Source organism: Protopterus annectens, chromosome 2.part1 (genome assembly GCF_019279795.1).
Source record: "Protopterus annectens isolate FY-2018-M chromosome 2.part1, PAN1.0, whole genome shotgun sequence".
NCBI lineage: Eukaryota > Metazoa > Chordata > Ceratodontiformes > Protopteridae > Protopterus > Protopterus annectens.
In genome coordinates, this window is record NC_056729.1 from 1,386,238,919 (window position 1) to 1,386,255,097 (window position 16,179).

Sequence of the window (16,179 nt, forward strand, 5' to 3'; positions counted from 1 at the left end):
AATTCATAAAATTATTAAACTGTGGTCTGCACTAAATACCAGCTGCAGACAATCAGACTGGTACTATACCATATCAAGACATATTCGGCGGGGAATGCTGATTAATGGTAATTGTTTTCTCTACTACTACGGAGCAACCTCAAAAAAACTTGTTTAGGTATGTGTTGGGGCAAGTTCCTTATGCAGTGGGTTAGGAGGTGCAAAGTCTCCATACAAAGACTGATATAATTATCTGTGCTAAAGTTTCCTCTATCAACACATTCCATGCACTGATCTTTATATAACAAACCTGGAAATATTATTAAATGAAAGTTACAAGTACCTACCACACTTACAGATCTGTATGAAGATCTCTGTCTGGAACCCAACTGGACCTGTGCTTCAGCTGTTAGAAATATTTAGCACATAAAAAAAAAAAACTTTAAAGCAGGGGAGCATAAGTACAGATGGTTCCTGCTTACTGGGTTCTATAAATATATAACATTTTAGTAAAAGTCAACTTCCAAGATGGCACACATTGATCAATAGCTTAATTTCAAATCTTCCAGTGTGAAAAAAGAAACTGAGAAATGAGAGAGAGTAAGTCTGCCAGCTTGAGTAGAATTCAGGTACAGGTTAGCAAATGCATTGCTTGGAGGCCACTAAAAGACATTTTGAAAACCTGAAAGAAAATCAGTAAGAAAAAAATGATGAGAAAACACCAACTAGGAAGAATCCTGCAGCTGTTCAGCAAAAAGCAGCTTTTGTACAAGAGATGGCTTCCAACAATTTAGAGGAAAATATAAATCAAATGTACACAGAGTTGATTAAAATGAATGAAACATTGAAGGACTACATCAGCTCAAACAACAACCGAAGATCTAATTAAAACTGCAAAAAAAAAGAGTGTCATTAAGAAAAGGTTGGCTGAGAATGAGACTTCAGAAAGAGAGCTGTTTAAAAAAAATGGTAGAGTTAGAAGTCAAAGTACACAGAAATCCTGAGATTTTCTGCTGTAGCAAAGAAACTGGAAATAACTCAATGTATTAATTTTATAAAAACACAAATAAGCAACTGGAATAGTATGCCACAATAGGATGTGTTAAATGAAAAGGCTCATTGAGTGTTTGCTCTAAACCTGGCCATGAGAAAGAAGTGAAGACCTGCAATCACACCAGCAGAAAAAGTTCATCCTGACAAAACTGTGGCAGAAAGGTAGGGGGTCTAGGATTATCCGATTTGAGGGGTTATTTCAGAGCTACACAGTTAAGGCTCATATAAATAGCACAAGCAGAAACTTATAATTCAATTCAGAATGGTGGAAAGGGATGATAAAATGTGCGTGTGTGTGTGTGTGTGGGGGGGGGGGGGGGCTCAAGAAACAAGAACAGCCTGGGATTTTGGATGGAGACTGTTAAGGAGAATAACAATAACCATACAGAACATTATATTCATAAAGTAGCAGAAAGTATTCTATGAACTAAGCTAACATGAGAATGGAGAAAGGAGATTCTGCCGATAGGGATGGCTACAATTAGGGATGCAGACAGCAGGCAAGAATGGGCTGGAATTTATTGGAGACAATTGGCAAAAGAACCAAGGTAATGGGAAGAAACAAAGAATTTATTTGGACTGCAGGCTAGAGGTTGCCGTCCCTATAAAGAATTGATGTCAAAGTACAAGGAAACAGAAAGAAATAGGGGGAACGTAGGAAAAAGACCAGCATTGGTAAAGTTTTTAGTAGAATCTAGAACAGAAGCTGCTGTTAAAAAAGGAATAATTAGTACAGCATATAAACTATTTCATGATAACTATAAGAATCAATCAAGGGAGGTTAGAAAGGACTGGGAAGAGAGACTGTATAAGCAGTTTCCAAAAACAATGGGGGATATATGTATGTCTCTCAAATTTGCAACAAAGTCTAGAAGATTTACAATCTTTGCTTGGAAGTGTTTACATAAATATTTTTATATCCCAAGTAGATGCCAAAAGATATTTCCTCAGGTAGATAGCAAATGTTGGAGGTGTGATGAGGAAGAAAGAGGTAACCGGGAACATATTTTCTGGGAATGTAATGAGTTGGCAGACCAGACTTTAAAAATTTCCTGCAGACTACTCTATCAGAAATATAGGGTGAGAAAATTGTTCTGACTAAGGAAATTATTTTTGAGCTATGGTACAGAATCGGAATTGCATAGACATCATAATGCCTTGCTGAGGCCAATTATAGTGGCTACCAAAAAAGCAATTACTAGGAAAAGGAAATCAAAGTCTAAATCAACTGTCCTGAAGTAGTGAATATACTAACAGTGATAAAACAACTGGAACTGGGATCTTTAGAAAAGGGTAATAGCAAGATACATAGAAAAAAAATGGAAATTGTGGGAACAGTACATGCAGACAAGGAATGACATTTAAAAGAAGGCAGGATTTAAATGAGTTATGTAAGGTTTGGCTGACAGTTGGTGGATAGATTATAAGTGATGTATAATGTCTGCAACAAAATTATGTTAATAGTTTGTTTTCATTTACATAAATGTATAACTATGCCGTAAGTGACAATGTAATAAAAGTGTTTCTTGTTTAATAAAAAAAAACTGTGACAGAAAAGCAAAGCATTTAAAACTGGAGACAGCAGAATGTTCATAGAAAATGAGTATTCACTGTACACTAGGCAGAAGAGAAGCAAATTTATCCCATCAGTGTGGGTCAAGGTGCCTAATCCAGCTGTCTTCAGAATATTTTTTCCTTGAGGACCAAAGACATTTTTTTTTATGTAGAACAGACTGAGGAGGAAATACAAAAAGTTTATCCAGCAAAAGTGAGCCATCAAACACTAAGGAACTCTTGAGTCTCATTCTTCTAACAATAAAACTCCTAGAGAGACTTTGCCAGTGAAACCATTTCCAGTGTTCCAAAGAAAATGCTTAAGAGACAGAAAAAGCACAGGAGTTGACTAGAAGAATCAGGAGTACCCTGGACTTGAACTAGAGTCTGGTGTTGGCAGAAGGAGATGAACAAGAAGAAGACCAGTGGCACTGAAACTAGAGAATAAATGTGAGATTGTAAAGCATCAATCCCATTTGTGAAATAGTGCTTTGCAAGTAAAAGTGGCCAAGACAGACTGCACTTTTTTGACGTTGCTAAACGTCTGGGTGGATCATTAAGCATCTATTCCACTTTATTTCAATAATGCTTGGAAGGACACAAAGTACAACAAAAGTAACTAAAAATTAAAGTTATGTACTCACCATAACTAGGCATCTGTATTGCCCATTTTCATTCTTGCTCAATGTGAGGGTTACAAATCTGACCTCAGGTCCCAGTCTGCTGCATTCTACAGACTTCGGATCCAACTCTCGAGCTTCTCACTCTACCCATAATGCCCTAGTCCATCCCCAATATCTCAGATCAAGTTTGCTGCCTTAAAAGTCTCATTATATAATAGCAGAAAAGAAGAGAAATTAAACCAGGGCTCAAACCTGGAACTACAGGTTCCAAAGGTCCATTAGGTCACTCCAGAAATTGACAAGAAGGGGGAAGGAGGGAGGGGAGTTGAGGAAGAATGAAAATGGACAATACAAATGCCTAGTTATGGTAAGTACATAACTAATATCTGAGGTTGTCCTGTTCATTCTTCCCCAACGTATGGGACAGAGTCCGGGTTCAAGCTCAGAGACAGTAAGACATTTCCCTGTGGTACATCTGGTTGGGGACACATGGCTGAAGTGACATTCAGCTGAAGCGAAATATGGCTGTTATGAATGCCCTGTGGGCAAAGAGAAGAATGTGGTTTCATGTCCAAAACTTCAATAACCAAATGCATAGAGGGAAAAGAATGTTCATGGTCCCCTAAAAAAAACATGAGACAGCAGGCAGTATGGTAAGCATCAGCAGCAAACTGACCAGTGGGCATATCAGTGGCAGTAAAACTGCAGTGCAGAATGGCCAGTGCCATTATAACTGGTGTGTGGGTGTGTGTGTGTGTGTGTGTGTGTGTGTGTGGGCCACCACCCCAATAACAGTGTCTAGGGAACATTAGCTAAAATGCATACTGGAACATAAATGTGACTACATTAGCATGTAGGATTTCTTCCAGGCTGTAGCACACTTTTACATGTAGTTACATAAGCGTGTACTGTTCACTGAGCACAACACTCATTACTTTTGCCCCATGCATTTGGTCATTAAAGCTGTGGGCATGGCAGTGTGTACTTCTCTTTGCCCAGAGGAAATTTGCAAACAGCCATATTTATGATCAGCTGAATGTCATTTCAGCCATGTGCTCCCAACCAAATGTATTATAGGGAAATGTCTCACTTTCTAGGTGCCTGAACCCGACAGAGTCCAGCTACGTAAATCTTGGGTGGCCCTCATAAAAGGATATTCCAGAGACCTGCTGAACCAAAAGCAGCTCTACTTCTAGAAATTATGTCTAATTTGTAACAAGTAATAAAGGTAGGAACATTATTTCAGGTGGGTGCTGCACAAATATCATCAATGGAAGTTCTAGACCAGAAGGCAGATGAGGTGGCCATAGATCAAGTAGAATTGGACTTAGGTGATTTTGGTAGGGGGAGGCCTTACTGAGAATATATCCAGGAAATGCAATCCATTACCCATTTGGCCAATGTAACTTCAGAAATCGGAAAACTCAGTTAATCAGTGAAAAACAGAAAAACAGTTGGTCCATTTTTCTGAAATCTTTTGTTGTGTATAAATAGAAACATAGTTGTCTAGGCACATCTAAAAAATGTAGCATGTATTCTCCCCTGTTGGAAAATTTTAGAAAGAAGACTGGTAAATGTATGGCTTGATTTATATCTGATTTAGAAGCCACTTTTGGTATGAAAAAAAACAACCCTGTCTTTATGAAAAACAATATAAGGAGCTTTCAATGAAAGAGTCTGGAGTTTGGAAATCCTTTTAGCAGAAGTAATAGCAACTAAATGGGCTGTTTTCCAAGACAGGAATTTTAAGTCAGTTTTTGCTAAAGGTTCAAAGGGTTGTTGAGTTAAGTACTACTGTTAAATCCCAGGGAGGTGGCAGATCTTTCATTGGGGGCCTGAGCAGAAAGGTGCCCTTCAGAAAAGCCTGACATAATATGGAAGCAGTCATGCAAGAAGCTTTGTCACCTGAGTGAAAATTTGTTATGACTGCCAACTGTGGAAAAACTAGCACCTTCCTTAAAAAGAGAAGCTAAAAACTCCAGTACAGCAGAAAAAAGGGGCAGTAAAGGGATCAATGTAATTTTTCAGTGCCCACATTGAAAAATGTTTCCATTTCCTCTTGTAAATCTTCTTGGTGGAATCTTTCTGTGAGGCCAAGAGTATATCACAAACCAGGAAAGAATGCCTGGTCTGTCTAGCTATTAATGGAACTGAAGAAACCATGTGGTTAGTTTGTGGGCTGGGATACTGGGATGTTTTATCCCAGAGGAATGTGACAGAAAGTCTGGACTGGGGTCCAGTATCCAAGGTGGATAATGAAGGTGAGACCAAAAGAAGGGGAACCAGACCTGGCAAGGCCAGAAGGGGGCAATGACAATAACCAAACTCTAACCAGCTGGCTTTCTGTAAGAATTTTGGAATCAGGGGTACTGGGGACCGTAATGCCAAACATTTATTTATTTATTTGCCATTTGTTAACCAGGTTGGTCTGGCTGGGCAGATGCCCTTTTTCAGTAGAGACCCGAGGAGAAAAGCTCCATTACAGCAATGAATTTTTTACATCAATTAAGTACTTAAGCATATAATCCTGAGGAGATACATACAGCAAAATAGATTAATTTTATACAATTTTTGAAGGAAAAGAAAATTTGAACACAGATATAAACTATTACGTGCCATGCAATTACAGATTCATCATAATCATTATTTGAATGGGAAATTGCTAAGTATAAAAGTAGTGAGGCATACAGTGCCAGAAAGGAAGGTCTTAGCACAAGGCAAAAGAAAAGTAGGAGTATAGAATTTAAGCGGAGGGAGAGACAGGAGGTAGAAGTTTATAGTGAAGATAGGACCTTAGTGGGAGGGAAAGGTCAAAGAGCAGGGAACATAAAATACAAGTAGGAATAGATATCTGTAAGAAATAGGGGTAGAAAGATGGGGGATGAGGGAGAGGAGGCAGAGTTCAAGTGGAATCTTTACAGGGACAGGTCCATGTCCAGGTGACATGGACATGGACTACAGCATCTCTCGGTGACTCCCCCTGAGGGTGGATAAGGAAAAGTACCTGCTTCATTTCTTGCTGTGGGGAGAAGCTAAAACATCGCATTAAAGGTTGGTCCCAACAATGGAAATTTTTCTCTGCCACAGATGATCCTTCAGAATGGACCTGCTGAGTAGTATGCTGGATTTTGATGGAATGCTACTAGAAAGCAGTTGGAGATCACCCATTGCCACACTCTCACAGCTTCTCTGCAGCGGGGTTAAAGATCAAGTTTCCCCCTTGTTTGTTGCTGTAGCAGACCACAGACATGTCGGTTTGGATCGTAATTGTCCCTAGAAGAACATCTTGAAATGCCTGCAATGCTAGTAGGACTCCTCTCAACTCCAGCACACTTATTTGCAAACGGGTCTCTTGGGAGGACCATGTGCCTTGGAATATCCTTCCCAAGAAATACCCCCCCCCCCGCCCCCAGTTGGGAGGCATCCATAGTCACTGTGGCTAATAGCGGAAACAGAACGAAGGGGCAATCTATGTAAATGTCTGACTGAATCCACCAGCAAATATTTTTGCATACCAGAGTAAGTCTGACTGGGAAGGATAGGGGCTACTGAAGAACAGACCACTGAACAGCTAGACTCCATTGAAGACTACACATACAGTAAAGTGCTAATGGAACTGATACTATAGACGCTGCTATGGAACCTAGGGCCTGAAGGACAAGTTTGGCAGGTAGGGTGAAAAAGAATTTCATGAACTTGAGACCTGATTGTAGACATACAATGAGGAGGTAAAGAAGCAACCTAATTGTGTTTAGATGTGTACCAGTGAACTCCAAGCTCTGTATTGGTAGCAGTTTGAATTTGAAAATGTTGGCTGTAATGCCTAGTGATTAGCAAATTTGGAGCAAATGGTCCCTGGACTGTTCAGGGAGATGCATGGTTGGGGCAGTGAGAAGCCAGTCATCTAGGCATGGAAACACTTGGAATCCTTGCAGTTTTAGGTGAGCTGCTACCACTGCCATACACTTGGTAAACACCCTTGGGGCTGTGTTTTGCAGGGGTCCCTATGTTGCCCCACCCACTCACCCCCTATGTTGCCCGCCCATGCAGCCATTCCAGTGTCCCATTACTTGGCTATTTCTCCCCATTTTATTGAAATTGTTCAAATCTCTGTGTGCATACTTGTTTTATGCTTTACTTCTACAATGACTACAGATATCTGGATTTCATTTACAACTTTTATAGCACAAATACTGACAGACATTTACTAAAGCTAAACAAAGCAATAGTCTTACAATGAAAACAGACTTAGCATTAAAACTTCTCTACCTTTGAAACCCACATTCACTGAACCAGCATTGAAACCCACATTTCACGAACATGCATCTGGCCAGTGGCAGGGTAAGTTTACCTTTGGCCGTTCCCAAATCATAGGCTCCTTGCACACATTTTTAGAAACATGCAAGAGTTCTTTGATTCACCTTCCTGACTATTATACTACATAATAATTGAATTATATCCCTTGTATAACACAGCACCACTTGAGTGTGTTTTAAATTTATAGTTCTGAGCATCTTTCCTTTAAGCAATGAAACAAATCATATGAACCAATAATGACAGCCTGCCCAATTCAGAACATTTCAACCATAAAGGAACACTCAAACTTCTGACATAAAATCCACCAATATCAATCAGTATGCAGAATCTCTGCAGAAGTAAAAGTCATCTGAATAATTCCACATTAAAGAGATCTGAAACCAATGAAGAGGTTGTTGCTAGAAAAACGTTATATTTCAGTGTTTCATTTACAAATTCAGTGCCTGTTGCCCTTGAAGAATAAATTGCATGTGCTACATTAAAATAAATGGTAAGTTGATATATTGCAATAGGGAATGGGTGGCAGGCTGAAAAGCAGGTTTATAGTTATTAGGTGTCTCATCCAAAGGAGGACATACTAAGAACTGCAGTACCATACCCTTAAAATACAAATGTACATGCTGTATGAATAGAACCTACAGCCCTTTGCATCAAGATGCATGTATGCTACCTGCTAACAATGCTTTAAAATTCTATACCACAATAATGATACCATTTGCTAAACAAAACAGTTGCACATAAATTCCACCTGTTAGAGCTAACTAGGACATTTCTCTCTGTCGCACACACACCTCAACTTTAGTGCAAGAAATACATAAATAGATTGATTTTTCAAAGTTACAACAACTGTAAACTCTGTGACCATGGTGTGCATTTGTTTGACAGAAAGGTATAAGGGAACTCATGGCTATGTATATGGTTGAATCTCTCTGTACTGAAGTACTCCCTACCACGATTCTGCTTTAATAGTGTGTTTGCATTCAGAAACGTGTTACAACAACTGTAAACTCTGTGTGACCATGGTGTGTGTGTGTTTTTGACAGAAAGGGCTATGTATATAGTTGAATCTCTCTGTACTGAAGTACTCCCTACCATGATGCTGCTTAACTAGTGTGTTTGCATTCAGAAACTTACAGTTTTTATACTGAATTTTTATAGCTACATGAATTAGAAAATAACCAATTTCCTTTTCAGAGCCTAAGCTAAAAAGTTCACTCCTTACAAGCACTGCTTCCCTTGGAAAACATATATATATACATATATACATATATATATACACACACACATACATATACATATACATATACATATACATATACATATGATGACAGCACTCCTTTAATGCAGGATTTCAATACCTGCCACAAGTTCAGCCTATCACCCGAGATGAAAAGGTGATGGTGTCTACATATTCTTAAAGAACATTTCATCTCCAGACGTCCTAGGTGAGATAATGATGTGGAATTCCTCTGCATCCAGCTTAGCATTAACAAAACTCCTTACTGTGTCATACCTAACTATAGGTCCCCTCTATGTACCCCATCAGTCCATATCTCCTACCTAACTAATATGGTGTCCCTATGCATTAAGCCAACACCATTATTCTAGAAGACTTCAATCACATTTTCTTCCAAAATTGCCATTTTGAGGAAGGATTATTAGGGAGAGCAACATTTTGAGCCAAAATTGGGGACAATGGAGAGGTTTGGATATTCCTAATTCTACAAAGCGATTTGCACATACCTCTCAACCTCTTAATGCAGGAAATCTGGACAAGGCTAAATATATTGGGGGAACATACAAACACTACTAAAAATTGCTCTTGTATAAACTTGACAGTTGATAGAATAACAGGTCTTGCATTAGCATACATTTTTCTGAAGGTTATGATGTCTGAAACTCAAATGTCTGTCATTTAGTGACTTCATTGTATGAGGAACAAACCAAAAATAAGAAGCAAATATCTATTCATTCTGCAAAGATATGGACAACTGAGAGGTATAGTTCAACCAGGGCTGTCTGAGTTTGCTCCAGTATCACATAGTCCCAACACATCAGCGAACCAAACACAAATACACAAAAACATACTTGGAGGCTCTAAATAAAAATCTACCTAAGCAACAGAGACCTCCAAAGCAGACATTCAAGCAAACGCTACCTCAAAACAAAACATGCACAACACATAGCCCACAAAGTCAGTGTAGCCACAGCCCTTAAGGCTGAATAACACACCTGATACTCTTGTAATAGGTGACTCTATTGTCAGACACACCACCAGGCTGAATAAAGAGAAGGTCACGGTGAGCTGCCTGTTGGTTGCTAGGATCCGCCACATAACGCAAGCACTCAGGTCACTCCAAAGCAAATACAAATATGACTCAGTCATTGTACATGCTGGTGTGAATGACCTGACCTGGACTACATGAAAAGAGACATAGAGGAGCTCTATGATCATGTAGCCCAGGCTGGTATGACCCTGACCTTGAGCAGCATCTTACCCTCACCTAGAATGATGCCACAGTACAAAGACAAAATGATCGATTTTAACAATTGGCTAAAATTTTGGTGTCATTCAAAGGGGACCCAGTGTCTGTCAGCCTGGGATAACATGCTCGACAAGCCACATTGGCTTGCACCTATCACCACTGGGCTTTCGGATATTGGCAAAGGCTCTTGCCAACCGCATAGTGCCTTTTAGGCAAGGCTCAAAAGTCAAACCCACCCCATAGACAGCACAAGGAACAAGAAACTAAGGGTAATGCTGCTAAATGCCAGAAGTCTTAACCTCTAGATGCACGCAGTATGGAGAACATCGATATCTGTGCAGTGACAGAAACCTGGTTCAAGGCTCCAGAGAGCACCCCAGCACTACCAGGCTATACCTCATATTATGCTTTTCAGCCCCAAAACCCGGACCAAACCACAAAAGGAGGAGTTTCCATATTTTCAAGGATATCCACAACTCCAGGTTACTGGCATTGCAGAGACCATCCATGTGCAACTAACAGTGGGCAAGACTGCTTTTCAGTTTATAGCATCCTACAGACCACCCTCTCAAAGTCAGGCATCCCACTCGGCTTTCCTGAAAACATTGGAGAACATGAAGATCTCTCCGAACACCATTATATTGGGCGACTTCAACTACCCAAACATTGACTGGGAGCACTACTCAAGCCCCAGCACCTTAGCCCAAAGGTTCCTGGAAATTATAAACTCAAATGCTACGGAACAACTAGTCACCACTCCCACAAGAGGGGACAACATACTAGACCTGATTATTACCAACATGGGGAATCTATGCTCCACACCAGAAGTATATCCCTCATTGGTAAGATCAGACCATAAATTAATTTCACTGGATGTCCACATCCCGACCCCACCCCAGCCCAGAAAACCACAGTGAAAAACTTCTCAAAAGCGAACTTCTCACTTCTCAAAACTGAAGTGGAATCCTTCAAGGCCCCAGGGCCAGTGGAAACTAGGGCCCAAACTGCAGAATCCTATATAAACGCATTCTACGGACATCTCCAGGAATGCATGGATCATGCTATCCCAAACAAAACCAAGACCCAATCATCCAAAGGCAGGCATCCAGTCTGGTGGACCCCTGCCATAAATAAACTGTACAACAGAAGGAGGAAGCTACTATATGATAGAGCAAAATCCCTAATAGGGAAGGCATCTCTGATCAGTACTAGCCAAAAATTATGATCCCTCATAAAATCCTCCAAGGCCAGCTTCGAGAGAAAAATTGCACAGGACACCAAAGATAATCATAAGGCTTTTTTCAGTTATGTTAGAAACCTAGGATGCAACTCCCAGACTTGTTCTGAGTGGATTCTAAACGACAAAAAATACACTGAACCCACAGACATCGCCAATATCCTGGCAGACAGGTTCAGTGCAAACTTCTCCACCCCTCCCCAAAGAGCAAGTATCTATCCCGGCAGAGGGCTGTCTCCCAAACATCTCTGATGTTCAGGTGAAGGCTGCCCTCTCCAAAGCAAAAAACACTGCTTCCATGGGACCAGATGACGTCCCAGGTTGCATCCTACATGAACTCCAAAAGGAACTAATCCCTCAAATAAAACAGCTATACAATCTCAGCCTCACTACAGGATATGTGTCCACAGAATGGCGTACAGCAACAGTGGTTCCACTCCACAAAGGTGGAGCCTGTACAGACCCTGGAAACTATTGGCCCATAAGCCTGACTAGCTTAGTCTGCAAGGCTATGGAGAGGATCATCATGGAGCTCATAAACAAAGACATTGGGGACCTACAGACACTAGATCCTACCCAGTTCGGCTTTGTCAAGTGATAGAAAATGTCGCCTAACCCCAGCCGCATTTAGCCGATCCACTCATTTACTATATGCACCCCCCCATACTGCATTACAAATACTAGCTCCCACCTGGTTATGTTTCCACAGATTTTTCTATATGTCTACCAGGTTGGCTAAAATGTGTGTGTGTGCTTGCATACATGTCTATGTCTGTGTATGTGAGTGCCTGCTTCTGTTGGTGTGCTTTGGAAGTATGGAAACTTGCTTTGAATAGTTGTGAACATATTTTTTGAAGCTGACCAACACTTAAAGCTTTTCATTCTGGACTTGTAGACCATGCTAACTAAGATTTGGTCAGGAGAAAATCTCCTGACCAAAAAGCTCCATTTTAATACAGCTCACAAAGGACAAACCTTGCCAGGTAGGTACTCACAAGGATCACTCAAACTAGTTACAAATTTGTTACAGGAAAATGAAAACATGTTACATCTCTGGGGTTGGGAAAGGTGACCTGACTTCAAAATCAAACATGTCTAACACAGACAGTGATTGTGCAATTCAGTTCTACATTAAACAAGGAAATAAATGTCAGCCTTAATCAATCACAGAATTTTCTAAGGTAACTGCTTAGTGAAGGAACATACGTACTGACTGCTGGCTCAAACCCAAACATTGGCTTTGATATATTTATATCTAATATAATGCTAAGCTAGATGAAAAGAGTCTGAGTTCTCTTGCTATCATTAGCATTCTTTCTGCTGCTGCACTAAGGCCTTTATTTCTCCTCTTCTCTGTTAGCCTCATTAGAAAACATATTTCTTAGAATTGTGCACATTAAAATTTGACTGCCCAAGTGGCTTGTAACTGTTATTCTATACTTCATAGCTTTTCTATGATTTGTCTCTCACCCATATTTTCTCTTGTACTGAGTGCCTTCACCATGTTTTAAAAACTGTAGTTTCTAATTTTGTGTACTGTAAATAATTTAAGAATACTGTAAATAATTTATGAAGAAATAAACATGTTCCAGTTTAAAAAAAATAAAGCTGAACATACCCAAATACTTTCTGTGCAGCAGTATTCATTGTGAACAACTATCTACATAATATTTCGCCTTCTGCCACTCCAGCTGATCACCTAGATCTGTTTGCCTCCCCATGAATACTTACCTTCCCACCCTACCTTCAGAAATAGGTTGTGTATGGGCTGGTTGAGGTGTTTATATGCCCTAACTGCTCCTTGTAGTGGCCAGTGAATTCCCTGCTGAGGCACGGCCTGCAAAGCTGCATGATAATCATGTGCTTCCAAATGCCAAACCAAAGCTGTAGTATTGCACAATACCTGGAAGGCCTACAGATATCATCTACCAGGCTATTTCTGCTACAACCCCAGTCATCTGCTGCACGGTGGTATCTTGAAGCAGGCCTAGATGTTTTGCACCCTCCTTAAAATGACAAGCTTACATTTGGCAGTCACTCTCATTGCTTAGTCAGCTCCTCTGCCAACTGAACTTCCTATACAAAACTGAATTACCGCAGCTGCAGTCCCTCTGTAGCTGGAGATGATGATAGAGTATCTAGCTCATGATTAAAATCATTCCAAAAGCATGCTGTATTTTATTTAGGGTCATTTTCTCCTATACTCATTTGCTTAAAGAGAAATTTGAAGAAAGCTGGTTCAGAGATACAAAAGTTTTCAGCTGACTATCTGCTTGAATGTGCAATAAAGACCTAACCGTACTACTTTCATGCAGGCCTTAGCTCCAACAGAGCCTACTCTACTGATGAAAGTCTTTCACAACTGCTGGTAGCCTCTTGGGGAAAATAACCAGACTCGACATAGAATAAAACAATAAAAAATGCCAAAGGATGACATCAATACTACTCAAGAATCAAAACTTCTTGGACTATGGTTGAGAAAGACAACAGCTAAACAAGCAAATTAGCACCTTCATTCCAATTTTAATCTTAGAACTTCTTCAGAAAAGGATGCAAATGTTACAAATGATAACATATTTCAAAGACTAAACATCAATCAAAAGAACCTTCCAAAAATTTAAAATGACATCACTTCCTAGTGACACCATCTCAAGGCACACAATGTTTAAATTATCATTTAAACCTGGAAGAATGTCAGCATTTAAAAATAAATGACATCTGAGTTCTCTAACTTCCAAGAATGTATTAACATAGCCATTAAAATTAGAAATATGTCCTAACACAATAAATTTAAAAGTGGTGTAACCAGAAAAATCTGTACTATGTTTAGCTAAGATGTTTTTGAAGTCAAGATTCCTAATAGCTAAGTAATGTTCCTTAATACATTCTGATAATTTCCCAGTGGTCTTACCTATGTAAGAACCATAACAGAATTCACAAAAATTTAAAAGTGACATTAGAGGTGTTACAATTGAAATGTAACTGTATAATCACAATGCTTGAATGAAAACTATTACTCTCATGAATATATTTACAAACAGTGCAACATGCACATTTAAACATACCATTTTAACATTCTTAAATAACTCAGAACTCTGAGGTAAGGAATTATTACCAAGCTCAAAAAGAGACTTAAGAGTTTTAGTCTTTTTATAACAAAAACTTGGAGTACCTAAAACACTGGCTAATTCTTTATTACCTTGTATTATACACACCAGTTATTGACTAGAACATCTTTAATACTGTACATATCCTGACTAATGGGAAGTGGAAAACTAAGTCTCATATCTTTATTATCTCTAGGCTTATTCGAAAACTATATCTAAATATAGGAAAAACTTTATCTGAGCTCACTAACACATAGTTAAAAAAATGTCAAAGGCTCCCTCTACAAAACTAAACCTTTCCTGAGCAACACTGCAAGAAAAGATATTGCTTTCTCTCTTCTTCTGCTCACAATCCTTAACACCCATCTTTACCAACATACAACCCACTCAGCTCAACAAACTGAAACAGTGCGACACACACATACACACTTACTTTGAAAGTGTCCCATCTTCCCGTTTCCTCCTGCTTGCGAATCCGTCCGTTTCAGTTCCCGCTCGTGGTCCCATTTTCTGCTCGCAAACCCCAAAACCGTCCATCCATGTTAGTTCAAAACTCAAAAATATTCTTCTTAAAGAAGAACACATGATGTCAGCACGGACTTCTTTCTGCTTAAAGAAGAACGTCCAAACAAAAAAAAACTTTTTTTAAATTATAATAGTCACCCTTGAGGCTGTGGTAAGTCCAAAGGGCAGGGCTGTGAACTGACAGTGACTGGCTCTCAACTGAAAGCACAAGTGTCTTTGGAAGCATCTATTTTAATGCGATAGTACATGTCCTGAAGACTGATAGAGCGTATCCAATCATCCTTATGTAACAGAATTAGAATGGACTGAATCATGACCATTCAGAACTTTGATTTCCTCACAAATTGGTTCAGATTGCTTAGATCCAGAATTGGTCTCTGGTCCCTTGTCTTCTTTGACACTAAAAAGAACCTTGAGTAAGTTATGAATCCTCTCTAGTCTGGTGGGACCTCCTGGATGACTCTCTTGTCCAGCAGTTTCTGAATTTCTTGAGCTGTAGCTTTGAGTGGAACATCAGGAAGCTTTCTTCTTTTGGAAGAGTGTGCTTGGAAAAATGGTATAAAATAACCTCTGGATATTATTTTTAGCACCCCACATTCTTTTGTTATAGCAGCCAAGGTATCTGGATTGCAAGGACAAGCATCCCCTGATTGCCTCCAGATGCGGGCAGCAGTTTAGGGGGTGCTGAAAGGGTCTACCTAAAAAGGGATCTTGGAAACTATGATTTTGCAGGCCTCCTCTGTTGTGAGAACAGTGTCTTCCACTTCCTCTGCCTCTGAGGGGGTTGTCTCCAAGTGAATCCTGGAAAGATCCCTGGGATTTATGGAACCACATTTTCTTGCCTCCTCTGATTACTTCAAAAGGGATCATTGAGGGGTAGAAAAGCAGATTCCTACGGTAGACAGAGTCTTTCCTTCTGGTTCACTGGGGAAAAAGTAACTTTCACAGAAGGGCCAAACTACGATGTTCCATCAAAAAGAGCACTGATGAAAGAAGACTTGAAAGGCTCCACAAAATTACATAACCACGTCCAGGCATGTGTCACAATGGCAATGCCTGAACCGGTGGAGCGTGAGGTGCCTTCTGCTGCATGACAAATCAACCTCATGGACATACTGGAAATAAACAAAAAAGTGGCCAGGTGTGAAGATGATCTTTTGTAATCTTATGCAGACATGGACTCAGAGATTTTGAGAGTTCCTTGATCAAATCCCTCTGCAGCCTCATAAAATGCACCAAATAGTTCAGGGACCTCAAGACAAATGTTACTGAAGCAAGCACACACTTTCCAAACCTGT

The 16,179-nt window shown here is 39.8% G+C and overlaps 1 protein-coding gene across 2 annotated transcripts in view; it reads right to left on the reverse strand.

Moving 5' to 3' along the window:
- AGBL5 (AGBL carboxypeptidase 5) overlaps positions 1–16,179 on the reverse strand; it is a 2,459,386-nt gene that overhangs the window by 2,152,892 nt on the left and 290,315 nt on the right. The gene's annotated exons all lie outside the window — the stretch shown is intronic.